Source organism: Meles meles, chromosome X (genome assembly GCF_922984935.1).
Source record: "Meles meles chromosome X, mMelMel3.1 paternal haplotype, whole genome shotgun sequence".
NCBI lineage: Eukaryota > Metazoa > Chordata > Mammalia > Carnivora > Mustelidae > Meles > Meles meles.
In genome coordinates this window covers 11233961-11250923 of record NC_060087.1, presented here as the reverse complement: position 1 = coordinate 11250923, position 16963 = coordinate 11233961, and positions in this window count along the sequence as shown.

Here is a 16963-nt window from a genome sequence, read left to right as displayed (position 1 = left end):
CAACAAAATGAGGAAAAACAACTAAAAAAGTGTGGGTCTTAAAACAAAACTACAAAAGCAACAATCTGGGCTAGTCATTTATAACACATTGCTCCCCTTACAAGTTAAACAAGGGCTTTATTCCCAGAAGAGCCAACTGTGCCTGGTGTATAGTAGGTGCTCAATAAGTGCTTGCCAAGTGCATAAAAGGGAAGAGTGATCTCTGTGCCTTATGTCATTTGTTTAAATTTATCTCCCTAGTAGTTACTCTTAAGGTGACTAGCCTAGATTTTTCCTCTTCTTTCCTTCCCCAAGATTTAAAATCATATAACAGCTTTATTGAAATATAATTCCTATGCTATACAATTTGCCCATTTGAAATGCACCATTCTATGGATTTGGTACACACAGAGTTGGGTAACCATCACTGTAATCAATTTTAGACTTTTTTTTTTTAAAGATTTTATTTATTCATTTGACAGAAATCACGAGAGAGGCAGGCAGAGAGAGAGGAAGGGCTCTTCGTTGAGCAGAGAGCCCGACGCGGGACTCGATCCCAGGACCCCGAGATCATGACCTGAGCCAAAGACAGCAGCTTAACCCACTGAGCCACCCAGGCGCCCTCAATTTTAGACATTTTAATCACTCTTTTTTTTTTTTTTATAATTTTTATGTTCTGTCACCATACAGTCATCATACAGTACATCATTAGTTTTTGATGTGGTGTTCCAAGATTCATTGTTTGCATATAACACATAGTGCTCCATGCAATATGTACCCTCCTTAATACCCACCACCGAGCTCACCCATCTCCCCACTTCCATCCCCTCTGAAACTCTCAGTTTGATTCGCAGAGTCCATAGTCTCTTGTGGTTCGTCTCCCCCTTTGATTTCTCCCCCTTCATTTTCCCTTCTCCTAACGTCCTCCATGCTATTCCCTATGTTCCACAAGTAAGTGAAACCATATGATAATTGACTTTCTCTGCTTGACTTACTTCACTCAGCATAATCTCCTCCAGTCCCATCCATGTTAATGCAAATGGTGGGTATTCATCCTTTCTGATGGCCGAGTAATATTCCATTGTATATATGGACCATATCTTCTTTATCCATTTGTCCGTTGAAGGGCATTTCAGCTCCTTCCACAGTTTGGCTATTGTGGACATTGCTGCTATGAACATTGGGGTGCATATGGCCCTTCTTTTCACTATATCTCTATCTTTGGGGTTAAAAACCCAGTAGTGCAATTTCTGGGTCATAGGGTAGCTCTATTTTTAATTTCTTAAGGAATCTCCACACGGTTCTCCAAAGTGGCTGCACCAACTTGCATTCCCATCAGCAGTGTAAGGGGGTTCCCCTTTCTCCACAACCTCTCCAACATCTGTTATTTCTTGTCTTGTCAATGTTTGCCATTCTAACTGGTATAAGGTGGTATCTCAATGTGGTTTTGATTTGAAACTCCCTGATGGCTAATGATGTTGAACACTTTTTCATGTGTCTGTTAGCCATTTGTATGTCTTCTTTGGAGAAGTGTCTGTCATGTTTCATCACCCCTAAAAGAAACCCCTGTGTCCACTTACAGTTACTCTGTATTTCTCCTAACCTCAGCCCTAGACAACTAATTTACTTTCTATCTTTCCGTGTTTTCCTGTTCTGAACATTTCATAAAAATGGAATCTTGTGCCTTTTCTGACTAGCTCCTTTCACTTACCATAATGTTCTTAATGTTCATCAATGTTGTAGCATGTATCAGTATTTCATTTCTTTTTATTGCCAAATAACATTTTATTATATGGATAGACCGCATTTCATTCACGTATTCCGCAGTTAATGGGTGTCGAGTTGTTTCCACTTTTTGGCTATTTTGAATAATGCTGCTATGAACATTCATGTACGTTTTTGTGTGGACACGTGTTTTCATTTCTCTTGAATATATACCTAGGAGTAGAATTGCTGAGTCACATGGTAACTCTATGTTTAACCTTTTGACGTATTGCCATCCCACGAGACATATAAGGTAACACCTTTAGGAAAGAGCAGAAAGAAAGAGGAAGAAAGACAAGATGAGGCCACATGATCAGGATATTAGGGTAAATACGAAAAAAGACATCTATTGAATGCTTCATTTCTTTAATAATTGAGCATCTGGCACATGCCAGGTGCTGATCTGGGTGCCAGGGCTACTGCAAGAAATGATAGACAACAAATAAATTAGGAAATAAATAAATGATGATTTCAACTACTGAAAAGTGCCAAGAAGGAAATAAAACAGGATGGCATGGTGAGGGTAGGGGGAGCACAGGAGAAGGTAATATGAGATAGGATGGTCAGGGAAGGCTTCTAAGGAAACGTTTTTTGAAGCTGAGCTCTAGAAGGTAAGACGGAGACCTCATTGCACCTTGCAAAACAATTTCACCAACTCATTGAAGTATTTTATCTTCATTTGAGAATTTAGGGAAGAATAAAAGATGAGCAATGTTATATCATTGCCACCTTCAATTTAAGTGGAAAATGGGAAATACTTTCTAAATCTTTTTAGAAAGTGAAATAAAGTTTTGTATGCATTTTTCTCTCCCTTCTGTTTTCTAGGCACTCGAGTCATTACCTTTTTAAGAATTTTTATTTTTTAAATTTCTTTTCAGTGTACCAGAATTCTTTGTTTATGTACCACATGCAGTGCTCCATGCAGTACGTGCCCTCCATAATACCCACCACCAGGCTTACCCAACCTCCCACCCCCACCCCTTCAAAACCCTCAGATTGTTTTTCAGAGTCCATAGTCTCTCATGGTTCACCTCCCCTTCCAATTTCCCTCAACTCCCTTCTCCTCTCCATCTCCCCATGTCCTCCGTGTTATTTCTTATGCTCCACAAATAAGTGAGACCATATGATAATTGCCTCTCTCTGCTTGACTTATTTCACTCAGCATAATCTCTTCCAGTCCCGTCCATGTTGACATTACATTTGGTGGGGGTGAGCTATCGTGTCTCTCCCTTTATTGTAAAGGGAATTGCATGGCTGAGGAATCCTCTCTATTGTCCTTACTATTTATATATCCATGATCTGTGGTTGACGTTCTTTGGTATGTTGTTTGTGGAAATTCCCAGTAAGAGAGACAAAATAGACTCTCTCTCTGTAAGTCTCAAACTCAGGTAGTGAAAATATGATGTACTGTAAGCATCCATTTTTGTCCAGAGTATGGGCAGGAAGGTCAAAATAATTTGAGTTTTCACTAGCAAGAAAAGTTAAGCTTTGTTCTGGGTAGTCATTAAAAAAAAAAAAAAAGTTAGGTTTCTACCAGATTACCTTGCACAATGCTGATGGTGAAATCTTTATGAAATGCCCAGGATGGTTTGGTTAAATGTGTAGCCTCTTGAAAGCTGTGAAACTCTATTTAGATGTGGACTTGTCTGAAGGTAAGACAATAAACTGAAAAGTAACCATGACTCTATCTTGGTCTATCTCACACTCTGCCTATTTCCATCCTCTCCTCTCTGCCACCACCCTTCTGTTTCTGCAATTCATTTTTACAAAGACCATTTGGGGAAGCTTTTTTGGCAACATCATGTGTTCATTCATCAGCCAACAAATGTTTACTGAGCATCTTCAAACTTTCTTCGTATATAGATCTTACATTATTACAATAGTGGTGGAGGGGAATAAACGAGTGAACAAGTAACATACTTTTTTTAAAAAAATTAAGATATAAAGGAAGACAAAAAAGAGCAGGATCATGAGGAAGAAATTGAGGAGGTGGGGTAAAATTCAAGTTGGCCATGGAAAATGTACATAGCACTATAAATTGTCCTCACAAGAGCCATACCACACTCTCCTTGCCTAAAAAGCCTGGTTTTCCTCCAGATCAACTTGCTATGTGCTTCAGTGAAAGCCAGGCCCATCTGTACCCCAAGAGGTAAATATTGATGAGTTTGAGCCAGTTGTGGTAATTCCGTCCCTCTGACCAGTCATTGGTTTAGGAATGGGACAGTGAGGTAATTTTGGCCTTTGAGATTAAAGGGAAAGTTGGCTGGAGACTATTGGAACCATTTCCCTCTGTTTTACACAAGGGCATAAAGAAAAGAAATTCTCCACTTCAGATGTTCGGGAAGTGATGAATGGGGCTGGTGGAGGCTTCCTGAAACCGTGAGGGGAAGCTGGAAGTGGCAGAGCAAAATGATGGAATGAACCTGGATCCCATAAGTTGTTGAGCTACTTCATCAGGCTACTTTGGAGCCACAGTATCTGCAGGCTTCCGATTATGTAAGATAATACATCCCCCTATTACTTAAGCCATTTGAGTTCATTTGTCTATTGCTTGTAGCCTAAGGCATCTGAGTAGAAACAGCCTCCCTGAAGAGATGACATGTGAATGGAGATGTAAATGACAGGAAAGCAATCTAATTAGGAATGATCTGGCCTTGCTCTCCCAGTTCATCACTGTACGATCTTCTTCCAGAAGAGTCCCAGGACCAAAATATGGGCAAATTTTGGATGACCCTAGCTATCAAGGCAAGTGTATGCTCATATTTGCCACATAGAAGAATCCCAAGACCTGGAAGGCTCGGGAGTTGGAGTGTTGAACACACTTTTAAGCCTAAAGTTTTCTGATCTGATGGTTACTCTCTCAGTGCTATTGGATTTCCAGCTGTTTCCTGCTAACTAGAAGGATCCTGTGTCTGGTTTTGAGCAAGCTCCACAAGTTGGAACCAATATCAATTCCCATACAATCGTGATGAGTGTTGAGAAGTCAGCCATCGCGCACCGCTGTGGGACGGCCTCTTCCTTATGTTGCTTCTGTCATTTATGTCATTGTGTCATTCCCATCGATGCCTTTTACAGGTGAAAGACTTGAAACCATATTACTCAGCTACACTGATTTCACACTGAAGTTCAAACTGTTCTCTACTTCATCCTATACAGCATCTTAATCTATACATGCCATTGTCCCCACTTGGTAAAATTACTACTGTCCTAATGTTAGATAAAACCAAATGCTGATCTAAGGATAGAGGCCTAGGCTAATGCTACTCAAGTGATTACAAGTATCCATACCTGAAATTGGAATTAAGGGAAGGTCAGTGGCTACAGCAGATGCCGTTCGTGTCCAGGTCAAATCCTTTTGGCCTCCTTTGGGGGTTTTTTGCAGAGAATTCCCTTACACGTAGAGAATACAACAAGGGAAGTGAATGAATGAACACTAATCTACATTTATACAAACATGTCTAGATAATTTATTGTATTTTATTATCCATTATTATATCTAAAATACACACATTGACTGCCTTTCAAGAAATACTTAATAAAATTATTGAATAATCAATGATGGATAGAGATGAAAATATGAAAACCAAAATCTAACATTAGCTTTAGTGGAAATACTTCAATGATTGTTCTATAAAACAATGTATCTTAATGCCTACGATCAGCAAGTATTCAGAGATGTTGCAAATTTCCAGACACATATTTGATTTGGTTAGATGTGCTAAATTTAAGAAATGAAATGCAAATAAGCAGAGACTAAAAGCTTTTGCTGGCTCCGATATAAGGTACTTTGGCAGGGAAAAACTTCAGTAGTGGGACTAAAATAAAGAATTCGGTGTAAATTAAAAAGACTGGTCTAAAAATTCAGCTTACATCATCCTTTAGTATAACTCAATCACCCAGATGAATATATGTAGCATTGTGAAGAATATGTTGACTTATTACTCCCATTTGGAAATGAAACTCTCCCACACTGTCGCCTCTTAAAAACCCCTTAAAGCAGTCCAGTGTGCCTCATCTTTTAGTTCCTCCCTTTTGCCTCTCAGCAAATTGTCATATATTTAAAAGCTGTACAGGCAGTCATTTAAGACATGTAATGATTTTTATCTTGTTTACAATAATTTCTGCCTGCTAATATGTATAAGTAGTAATCATGATTACAAATGGTGTGGAAATGAAGACAATGGTGAACACGGAAGTTGACGTATCTATCAACCATACTCTAAAGGATGAGTATTCGGCTTGTGTAACTGATTATCCTTTGTTTTATATGCTGATCTCTCTCTCTCTCTCATTCGTTTCCTTCCTATGAACTTTTTTTAGTATAGTTGACACACGATGGTACATTAGTTTTAGGTGTAAAACATAGTGATTTGACTAGTTTACACATTATGTTATATAAACCACTAGCGTAGCTTCCATTTGTCCTGTTACATCACTATTACAGTATCATTGACTATATTCTTGATGCTGTGCTTTTTATTCCCGTGACTTATTCATTCCATAACTGGATGCCTGTATCTCCCTCTCACCTTCACCCATTTCACCCAATCAATCCCCCACTCCCCTCCCCTCTGGCAACCATCAATTTGTTCCTCGCACTTATAAAAATCTGATGCTGCCCTTTTGTATCTTCATTTGATTTTGGTTTTGTTTTTGGATTCCACATATGAATGACATCAGATGGTATCTGTCTTTTTCAGTCTGACTTATTTCACTTAGTATAGTACCCTCTAGGTCTATCTATGTTGTCACAAATGGCAAATGATATATCTGATCAGGGGTTAATATCCAAAATATATAAGGAATTTATACAACTCAATACCAAGCAAAAACCACAAATAATCTAAAAAAAATAAGCAGAGAACCTGAATAATAGACACTTCTCCAAAGAAGTCATACCTATGACTAACAGACACATCAAAAGATGTTCAACATCACTAACTCTCAGGGAGATGCAAGTCAAAACCATGAGATATTAATTCACACCAGTCCGAATGGCTAAAATCAACAACACAAGAAACAAGTGTTGGTAAGAGTGTGGAGAAAAAGGAAGGCTTTCATACTCTTGGTAGGTATGAAAATTGGTATAGCCACTGTGGAAAAAAAGTATAGAGGTTCCTCAAAAACTTAAAAATAGAAATACCATATGATCCAGTCATTCCACTATTGAGCATTTACCCAAAGAAAATGAAAACACTAATTCAAAAAGGTATTTGTACCTCTATGTTCATTGCAGCATTATTTTCAGTAGCCACAATATGGAAGCAACCCAAGTGTCCACTGATAGACAAATGAATAAAGATGTAATATGTACACACATTCGCACACACGTGCATGCACACACACAAATATTACACAGCCATTAGACCCTTCCTGTAAACTTTTCAATATCTCCCTCTTAAATGACAAAATAATCTCTCTTAACCTTTTATCTCACTCCAGCTAACTCCAAATTTCCCTCCTATTCCTCATCTCCAAATTCCTTGAGTTGTCTGTATTGTCTGTGCTGATTGCATCCTAAGGCTGATGTGGTCAGTGCCCCGCTCAACTTCGCAGCGTTCAGCTTCTAGAAGGTCAGTGGCATCCTAATTTAAGCACCTGGGACACCCCCGACCCCTCTACCCCAGAGGCTTCTCTCTAGTCCTAGTGCAGGGTACACCAGAAGTGCTGTAGAATTTGTGTCCATGGGAACGTTCCTCAGCAAATGATGGGTGAATAAATATGAAACTTCTAGTCCCTCGGTGAGATGAGCATAACTCTGAGGTATGTTCTGCATTGTCTCCCAGAAACCCCCAGTAGGACTGAATAACTGGCCACAGCAATATGCTCAGTACCTCACCTCTTACATGCTTCCTTCCCTTTCCTGCTCCCTTCCCTTCTCCCTTACCGTTGCCTTCTGGGATTGTCTCTCAAATAAACCATGTGAAGTTAAAGCCTGTCTCAGCATCCGCTTCTGAGATAGCCAAACCCAAGACATACCCATTTCTATTTCACCACCTCTCATCACTCTCCCAACACTCCCCTGTGCCTTTGGCTCCATCCTGTCATGGAAGAGCTTCATGTTCATGAATACAAAGGGCATTCTCAATTCTTAGTCTCTTAGTGACATTATACGAATTGACTACATACACCTCTTGAAACGCTCCTGACAGCTTGATGCTATGTACCACTGGTTTTCCTTTTACTTCTCTGCTTGTTTCTGCCTTGTCTCTCTTGCAGGTTCATCAGTCTCTAACTGACCTTTAAATGTTAAATTTCCTCAAGGCCTGGTTCTACACCTACTTTTCTTCTCACTCTATGCTCTCTGACTGATTTCAGCCACCTCTTCATCTTCAGTTGCCATCCGTAAAGAAATAAATCACATTTGTATCTTTTGCCTAAACCTTTAGTCTGCACTCCAGACCGGCATATCTAATTTATACCTCCTTGATATCATAAAGACATCTCAATCTCAACAGATCCAAAGGAATACATCGCATTTCTTCTACACGTGATCCTATACTGTCCTGTTGATCTCTGTCTCGGGATATTACCACTATTCATCCAGTTTTAAAAGGCCTAAATCTTGTAATTATTCTCATTCCATTCCTCTTCATCACCATTCCCCAACACACATGTACAATCTATCATTAATCTGATTCTTTCTACTTTACCTCTTAAAGATTTTTGAACTTGTCTCTTTTCTCTCCACCCTCTACTAAACCTCTGCACATGCCTTCTACCTTGGGTGCCTGCTTCCTCTCTACCACTATCCATGATCTATTCTCAAAGTTGTAAGATTACTTCCACAATTATCTCCCTCCCCAGATTTATTTTTTAAGATTTGATTTTCTTTCTTTCTTTCTTTCTTTCTTTCTTTCTTTCTTTCTTTATTTATTTATTTAAGAGAAGAAGTGCATGAACAAGAGAATAGTAGGGGGTGGGGCAGAGGTGGAGGGAGAGGGACAAGCAAACTCTGTACTGAGCGTGGAGCTTGACTGGGGGCTCGATCCCATGACCGTGAGATCATGACCTGAGGCAAAGCCAAGAATCAGATGCTCAAACGACTGACCCACCCACATGTCCCCCTCCCCAGATTTAAAACACTTTAACTTTAGAGGTACCTGGGTGGCTCAGTTGGTCAAGCATTGGACACTTGGTTATATTTTATTTTTCTTGGGTTTTTAAAATTTGATTTATTTTTTCCAGTGTTCCAAGATTCATTGTTTCTGTTCCACACCCAGTGCTCCATGCAATATGTGCTCTCCATAATACCCACCACCAAGCTCACCTAACCCTCCACCCCTCACCCCTCCAAAGTCCTCAGTTTGTTTCTCAGAGTCCACAGTCTCTCATGGCTCATCTCTCCCTCCGATTTCCCCCAATTCACTTCTCTCCATCTCCCCATATCCTCCGTGTTATTCCTTATGCTCCACAAGTAGGTGAAACCATATGATAATTGACACTGTCTACTTGATTTATTTCACTCAGCATAATCTCCTCCAGTCCCGTCCATGTTGCTACAAAAGTTGGGTATTCGTCCTTTCTGATGGAGGCATCATACTCCATAGAATATATGAACCACATCTTTATCCATTCGTCTGTTGAAGGGCATCTTGGTTCTTTCCACAGTTTTGCAGTTGTGGACATCGCTGCTATGAACATTGGGGTACAGATGGCCCTTCTTTTCACTCCATCTGTATCTTTGGGGTAAATACCCAGCAGTGCAATTGCAGGGTCATAGGGAAGCTCTATTTTGAGTTTTTCAAGGAATCTCCACACTGTTTTCCAAAGTGGCTGCACCAACTTGCATTCCCTTGGTTTTAGCTCAGGTCATTATCTCGGGGTTGTGGGATCAAGCTCCGCATCCGTGTGCATGCTCAGCTGGGAGTCTGCTTGAGGATTCTCTGTTGCCCTCTCCCTCTGCCCCCCCCACTCTCTCTCTTTCTCTCTAAAATAAATAAATGAATCTTAAATAATAAAAAACAGGGGCGCCTGGGTAGCTCAGTGGGTTAAGCCTCTGCCTTCGGCTCAGGTCATGATCTCAGGGTCCTGGGATCGAGCCCCACATCGGGTTCTCTGCTCAGCAGGGAGCCTGCTTCCTCCTCTCTCTCTGCCTGCCTCTCTGCCTACTTGTGATCTCTCTGTGTCAAATAAATAAATAAAATCTTTAAAAAAAAAGATTCTTCCTCTCTCTCTGCCCCTGCCCCACCACTCATGCTCTTTCTCTCTCTCAAAAATAAAAACTAAACATTTTAATTTCAAACACTTTAAAATCATTACTCATTAAATAGACACACAATCCTTAATCTATGCTACAAGACCCTACCTGTATGGCCTCTACCTATTTCTCCACCCATCTCTGATTCCTGACTTCTCTGCATCTTCCTTTCCATCTTCCTGATCTGGCTATAGTGTCCTTCTTTTGCTCCTTCACACATACTCCTTGACATAGGAGTCTTCATATATACTGTTTTCTCTCTAAAACACCTTGTCTCCCCTTCATTTATTTCATATCTACAATTTTTCAAATGTTGGTTGAATTGTTATTTCCTTAGGAACATTTTCAGTCACCTCTTGGGTAGGCTAAACCCCCTAATATAAGCTTCCATCACCCTATCTTGAATTATACTTATTACTGTTGAAGCTCATAGTTTTTTTCCTTTGTTTTGTTTTGTTTTTTATTGTGTTATTTTAGTCACCATGAAATACATCATTAGTTTTTGATGCAGTGTTCCAAGACTCATAGTTATTTGTTCATTACATGAATAATTGCAATTTAATGAGTGAATGAAGAAAAGTTACATTCCCAAAGCTAGAAGAATTTTATTTTCTCCTGCTGTGGGCTGAATTCTGCTCCCTTGCGATTCATATATTGAAGCCCTAATCCCTAGTACCTTAGAATGTGACTGTATTTGGAAATAGGGCCTTTATAGAGGTAATTAAGTTAAAATTGGGTCATTAGGGTGGCCACAATACAATATGGCTGGTGTCCTTATAAGAAGAGATTATGATACAACACAGAAGGACAACCACGTTGGGACACAGTGAGAAGGTGGCCATCTGCAAGTCAAGGAGAGAGACCTTAGAAAAAAGAACAATAAACAAAAACCAAACAACAACAACAACAACAACAAAAAACCCCACAAAAGCCTGCTGACATCTTGATCTTGGACTTCTGGCCTCCAGAAGTGTGAGAGAATACATTTCGATTGTTTAAGCTACCCAGTCTATGGTGTTTCGTTATGGCAGCCCTAGCCGACTATTACTTCTTGGATTTCTCAATGGGTTAGTGCATACTGTCTTGGAATTCATCCCACAGCATCTCATCCCTCAAGAACTGTTCTCATACAATGTACCACTCTGCCAAATACAGTTTTTGACTCTGCCAAGATGATCCCATCTGCTCTAAATGAGGCAGCATTCATCATTATCCTATGTGTTCAGCTTGAAAGCCAATCTTTATAAACTGAGGGATGAAATGACCTTGGTGTTATGTACAGTACCCTCACTATATGGGTAGAAATCAATAGTAATACAAAAGACAAAGTCCGAAAGCAAAAAGCAGTACCTTTTAAGGAAGTTGCTGGAAAATTTATAGTTTATCTCTCTTTTTAAAGAGCAAACAATATTTTTTTATATTTATTTTTATTTGTTTATTTACAGCATAACAGTGTTCATTGTTTTGGCATCACACCCAGTGCTCCATGCAGTACGTGCCCTCCCCATTACCCACCACCCGGTTCCTCAACCTTCAAAACCCTCTGGTTGTTTTTCAGAGTCCATAGTCTCTCATGGTTCATCTCCCTTTCTAGTTTCCCTCAACTCCCTCTCCTCTCCATCTCCCCATGTCCACCGTGTTCTTTGTTATGCTCCACAAATAAGTGAGACCATATGATACTTGACTCTCTCTGCTTGACTTATTTCGCTCAGCATAATTTCTTCCAGTCCCGTCCATGTTGCTACAAAAGTTGGGTATTCGTCCTTTCTGATGGAGGCATAATACTCCATTGTGTATATGGACCACATCTTCCTTATCCACTCATCCGTTGAAGGGCATCTTGGTTCTTTCCACAGTTTGGCGACCGTAGCCATTGCTGCAATAAACATTGGGGTACAGATGGCCCTTCTTTTCACTACATCTGTATCTTTGGGGTAAATACCCAGCAGTGCAATTGCAGGGTCATAGGGAAGCTCTATTCTTAATTTCTTCAGGAATCTCCACACTGTTCTCCAAAGTGGCTGCACTAACTTGCATTCCCACCAACAGTGTAAGAGGGTTCCCCTTTCCCCACATCCTCTCCAACACACAACAAACAATATTTTTAAATAAATCTTGTGGCCAATAACTCTAATATTTTTACTCTTCCTGTTCATTTTACTTAGAGAAAGGATGACAACTGGTGAAGTCTCCTATTTGAAATGATAAGATAATTTAAGTGGGAAAATGGCATTATTTAGTAGCTGGCGATATGGTGTTCTCTGTTTAGAGAATATTGCATTTTGGTTATTAACTTTTACATGATAGTACTGATCGTAGGGTAATTCTCTTTGGATATTTTGTATCATTTTAATAAGTAGTGCTGTAAGTGGTGAATAGCCTAACAACAAAGCTAGTCATGTTTTCAAATATGATTAATATTTCTCTTTTTCTTCATGCTCCATTAACTAGTGCAAAGTAAGTGGTCCTACTGCCAAAAGCCTTTTCCATTAAATGGAAAATACATTTACTCACTTTGTGAATTAATTAAAGCCATATGGAATTTAGAGTAGAAGATTCTAACTTACACATTTTTAGATTTAGAAAATATTGATCCATTTGTACCCAACAGGACTCCCATATACTCTCATATCTTAAAACAAAAATACAGAAACAAGTGTTTCAACTCTTTCTCAGTAATCTCAGTTTTTATGTGTATCATTTTTTCATATATATGGTCACAGGTATATGATTCCAAGGTATATGTGATTGATAGTAATGAGCTGTACTGACTATCAAAACCTTTGGATGGAGGAAGATTTTTTTCAGTGCGTTTTCTTCTGATTCCATAAATCCCTACCATTTTTGAAATCTGAGTATGGGAATGGGGTGCTGACCACATGGGTAGTTTAGGTGATGGATGGCTATATCCCTGGCCTGAAAGAAATCATGTGACTTTTCAACTGAACAGCTATGCTAAGTCAGTCATATAGGTGTACGGTAAAGAGTCCCACTCATGAGTAGTTCTTTGTTCCAGGATTTGCACAGAAAGGGACTGTGGTGCCGTAAGCAATGGGATGTACTGAGCACTTTTGTCCTCTGCATATGCTTCCTTTCTCCTTAGCTCAGTAGCTATTTATTGAGCACCTATTATGGGCCAACCATCCACAGAATAACTGAGCTGCATCGACACATTATGATGCGGCATACAGAGAGCTGGCAGTGGTCTTCTCTCACTGTGTGCCCCAAAGAAAACCAGCTCCAAGGATTGAGGTCCATAAATGGAGTTTGCTGGGAAGTCATTTCTCTCCGGAAGCACTGTTCCCCATCTAACATGAAAGATGTAAGATTGCTTTCATCTCTTTTCCAAAGCTTAGGATATCAGTTCTCAAAACTGAGCATGCACCAGAATCATCTGAAGGATTTGTTGAAACAGATCACTGTGCCTCAGCCTCAGAGTTTCAGATTCACTAGGTCTGGGGTGAAACCCAAGTATTTGCATTTCTAATAAGTACCCAGTTGATGATAGTGTTGGTCTCAAGCCATTATTTAAGATCCACTGGGCCAGGACATAACCAGTCTCAAGCAGCCAGAGCCCCCATCATTCTTACCCAAACACTACTCCAAATTGTCTCAGCTCTTTTCTCCCAAAGGCACCCCCTAAGAAGGTTCCTGCACCTCCCACGTGTCACCACCCAAGATGCCCCATTCACAAAGGAAAAGGGAAGCATCATCAGAAGGAGGAGGTGTTCTATTATTGTTTCATTACTAATTGCAAGAGTTGTATCTCGGTCTTAACAATCTGATGAACACTAGTATATGCCAACCACGGTGCTAGGACTCTGAATAAAAATGAGTTAATTTATACTGAGCACTTATCTGGGTGTTAAGCTCTAGTCATTTAAGTGGATTTTAGCTATAGTCATTTAAATGGATTGTTTCATTTGATCCTCACTATAAGCCCATTTTACAGGTGAGGAAATTGAGGTATATAGAAACTCACAATTTACCCAGAGACGTAGGACATATAACTAGTGAATAGTGGAGAAACAACAACAACAACAAAACCCAAAACCAAGAAAATGTGAGTTCTTAACCATGAGGATATAGCACCTTTCAACATATATCTGTATGTCTATATAAATTTCACTTAATCTTAACAAGAACCCTAAAAAGTAAGCATCGTTAGCCTAGATGAGGCAACAGAACTTCAGAGAGATTAACAACTTGCCCACAAGGTTACGGATGGATGGGAATACAGGCTAAATGACTCCTCAGCACATGGGTCTGACACATACAGGATTATATTTGCCTTAGCAGGTAGGACAGCCATTAGCTTCCCAAACCTCGCCCAGAGCCCCTCTCCAAAGGGCCTGAAATGAGAGAGGAAGATGGGTTGGAGTCTTCAAAATTCGTATCACCTGAACAGTGACGTATCAAAAGGCTGGAACAGCTCCTCAAATAGACAGATGGTTGGCCACAATTTCCCTAAGCTCCAGGAATTTAGCAGCAGCATCTTTGGGCCGTGGCATTTAGTGTTAGGCCTTTGGTTTTCCAGATTAAGATGACTGCTCTGTAAGGGAGGAACTGGATCCACATTTGGATGCATCAATATTCTCGGACTTTCTGAGAGCCTAGAGTGTAACTTACCGCAAAATCAGGCACCTCCCAATACTGCCCCTTTCAGGAAGGAAGCTCTCATTCTTCCAGCTACTGAAAGAGTTGGTCACTAACACCTCACTGTGGAGTCCCTCCCTCACCCACGGTTATCCTCCCTTGGGAGTTAGCCTCCTAACCCTATCTAATGAATGATTGAGTCAGGGGCATAAAGGCCCAGCCACCTGGTTATAATTCAAGATATCCCAACTGGGATATCCGACTCCAGAGGGCCTAGGGTGACCAACCAGCCTGGTTTGCCTGGGACTGAGGGATTTCCCAAGATGTGAGACTTTGAATGCTAAAACTAGAACAGTCTTAGGCCAACTTGGACAAGTCGAATACCCTAAGAGATCCCCCTTGTAACTGTCTGAGGCCCATCTCCTTTTGCCCAAGCCTACCTCCTTCCCTTCCCTCACAGGCGATGTTTCCAAGAGCATTTCCCTATAATCTCTTATATGCTAAGCCCCATCTCAAAGTCTGCTTTTCAGGCTTTCTCTAAAACCCGACAGCTTTTCCCCTAACCCCTGTGACACCAGACTTTAGAGAAGATGCTAGAGGGTACTGTGCCCTTCTGTCATTTCTCCTTCCCCTACTTGCTTAAGAACCCATAGCAAGAATCTGGAGAGATGGTGCCAAAGACGATGAACAAAATGAAGCTAAGTGGAATTACAGCCAGATGCTGAATGCACGCAGCATCTCCAGTAGTTTAAGCCTATTTGTCAGAGATGAAATCATAATATCTGAAACAGACTGAAGTAAAGCTGACTTGTTCTATAATGAACGCTTCTAAGTTTAATTGGTGGGAAAATCTATTCGTATTGAAAGAAATTCTTAAAGACTCTCTACCCCAAAGTCTAGTCATTCTGTCGGTCTCCTCTGTACCATCTTTGCTTTTGTCAGTGCTACTGTCTTTGCCCGAAATTTTAGCTAATAAAAATATGTTTGCTGAGCCTGACTCCCTAAAGCTAGATGCAACATTATTGAATTCTAAATTTTGTATAACGTGGGCTATAATCAAGGTGGAGATGCTTACCGAAAAATAATTTGCTTTGGGGATAGAAAGCTCAACAGAAGCATAATAATTAAATTGGCTCTCTGTTTTTATTTTATTGGGAACACTAAGCTTTATTGATCTTCTTTCAAACCAGATGCTGATTCATGCAGCCTCTTGCAAATCTTTGCTGAAATGCTCAGAGAAAAAGGGATGAACTTGAGAATTCCACCTAAGTACTCTAACAGATTTTGGAAAATTCCGGTACTGGGAGCTTCAACATGCCTGGATTGGGGTGCTGAACTCCTCCAAGTGGGATGACACAAGTGGGAGATGCTGGTCCTTTAAATATCTTGTAGGTCTCCCAGAATGGAGGGGAAAATCTAAGAAGAGAATAGAATATGTATAGAGTTTCAGTTTTGCAAGATGAAAAAGTTCTAGAGATCTGTTACACAACAGTGAATATGATTAATACCATTGAACTGTACAGTTAAAATAGGTTAAAAGGCTCTAGTGAGGAGATCTAGGCCAAGCATGAAGTAGAAGATGACCTACTTACTGGTTCTGCTTATACTTCAGACCTGATCCTAAGAGAAGGCCTGAGGACAGTGAAATTCTGAATGGCTGCCACTCTGTCTAGATGATTCTCCCAGACCCACTTTTCTTCCAGATATTCTGACCTTCTGACCTTGATTCCCAAGAGTATATCTCAACTGTTACTGTTCTGTTTTCATCTCTCAGGACCACCCTGCTCCTCTGCAGCCCACTGAACGTGCCCCCTCCCTGTCTAATGACCTTTTCTTGGCCTGGCATTTACTTTGTGTCTATCTGTATACCGAGCTAGCGGCTACCAGCAGCTCATGCTTTGGTTCTTCCAGATTCCTGGCCTATCAGAAGGGTATTCTCTGCCTGAAATGTCCCCCTCTCACCCTCCGGAAGTTAGACATACCTGCTATTTCATTCCCAAAGCCCCATCTGGACCGTGGCCATGTTCTAATCGTCTTTTCGTATTGTATCTGCTCACATTTTTGTCTCCCCAGATAATACCAAACTGTGAGCAACCTGAGGGCTGCAACTCATATACAGCTGAGTAGAAAGCTATTTTTTTTTATTTCTATGATAACGCAAGTAGGTAATTTTTAATTTCACAGTGTTTGATGATACTGATAAAAATGAGTTCATTCTGAGAAAGAATGTGGTTAAAGAGAAAAAGATTTTATTGATTACTTATCAATTTTAGAAGGCATTGTCCTGATTTTATATACCGTAAGAGTCTAAAAGTTATTAAGTGATTGGTGTGAGGTAATTTTATTTATTGTACCAAGTGAAAAGTATAAGAATCTTCCAGTATCTATCTACTATAGAAAATCAGTCTTTTAAAAGATAAAAGG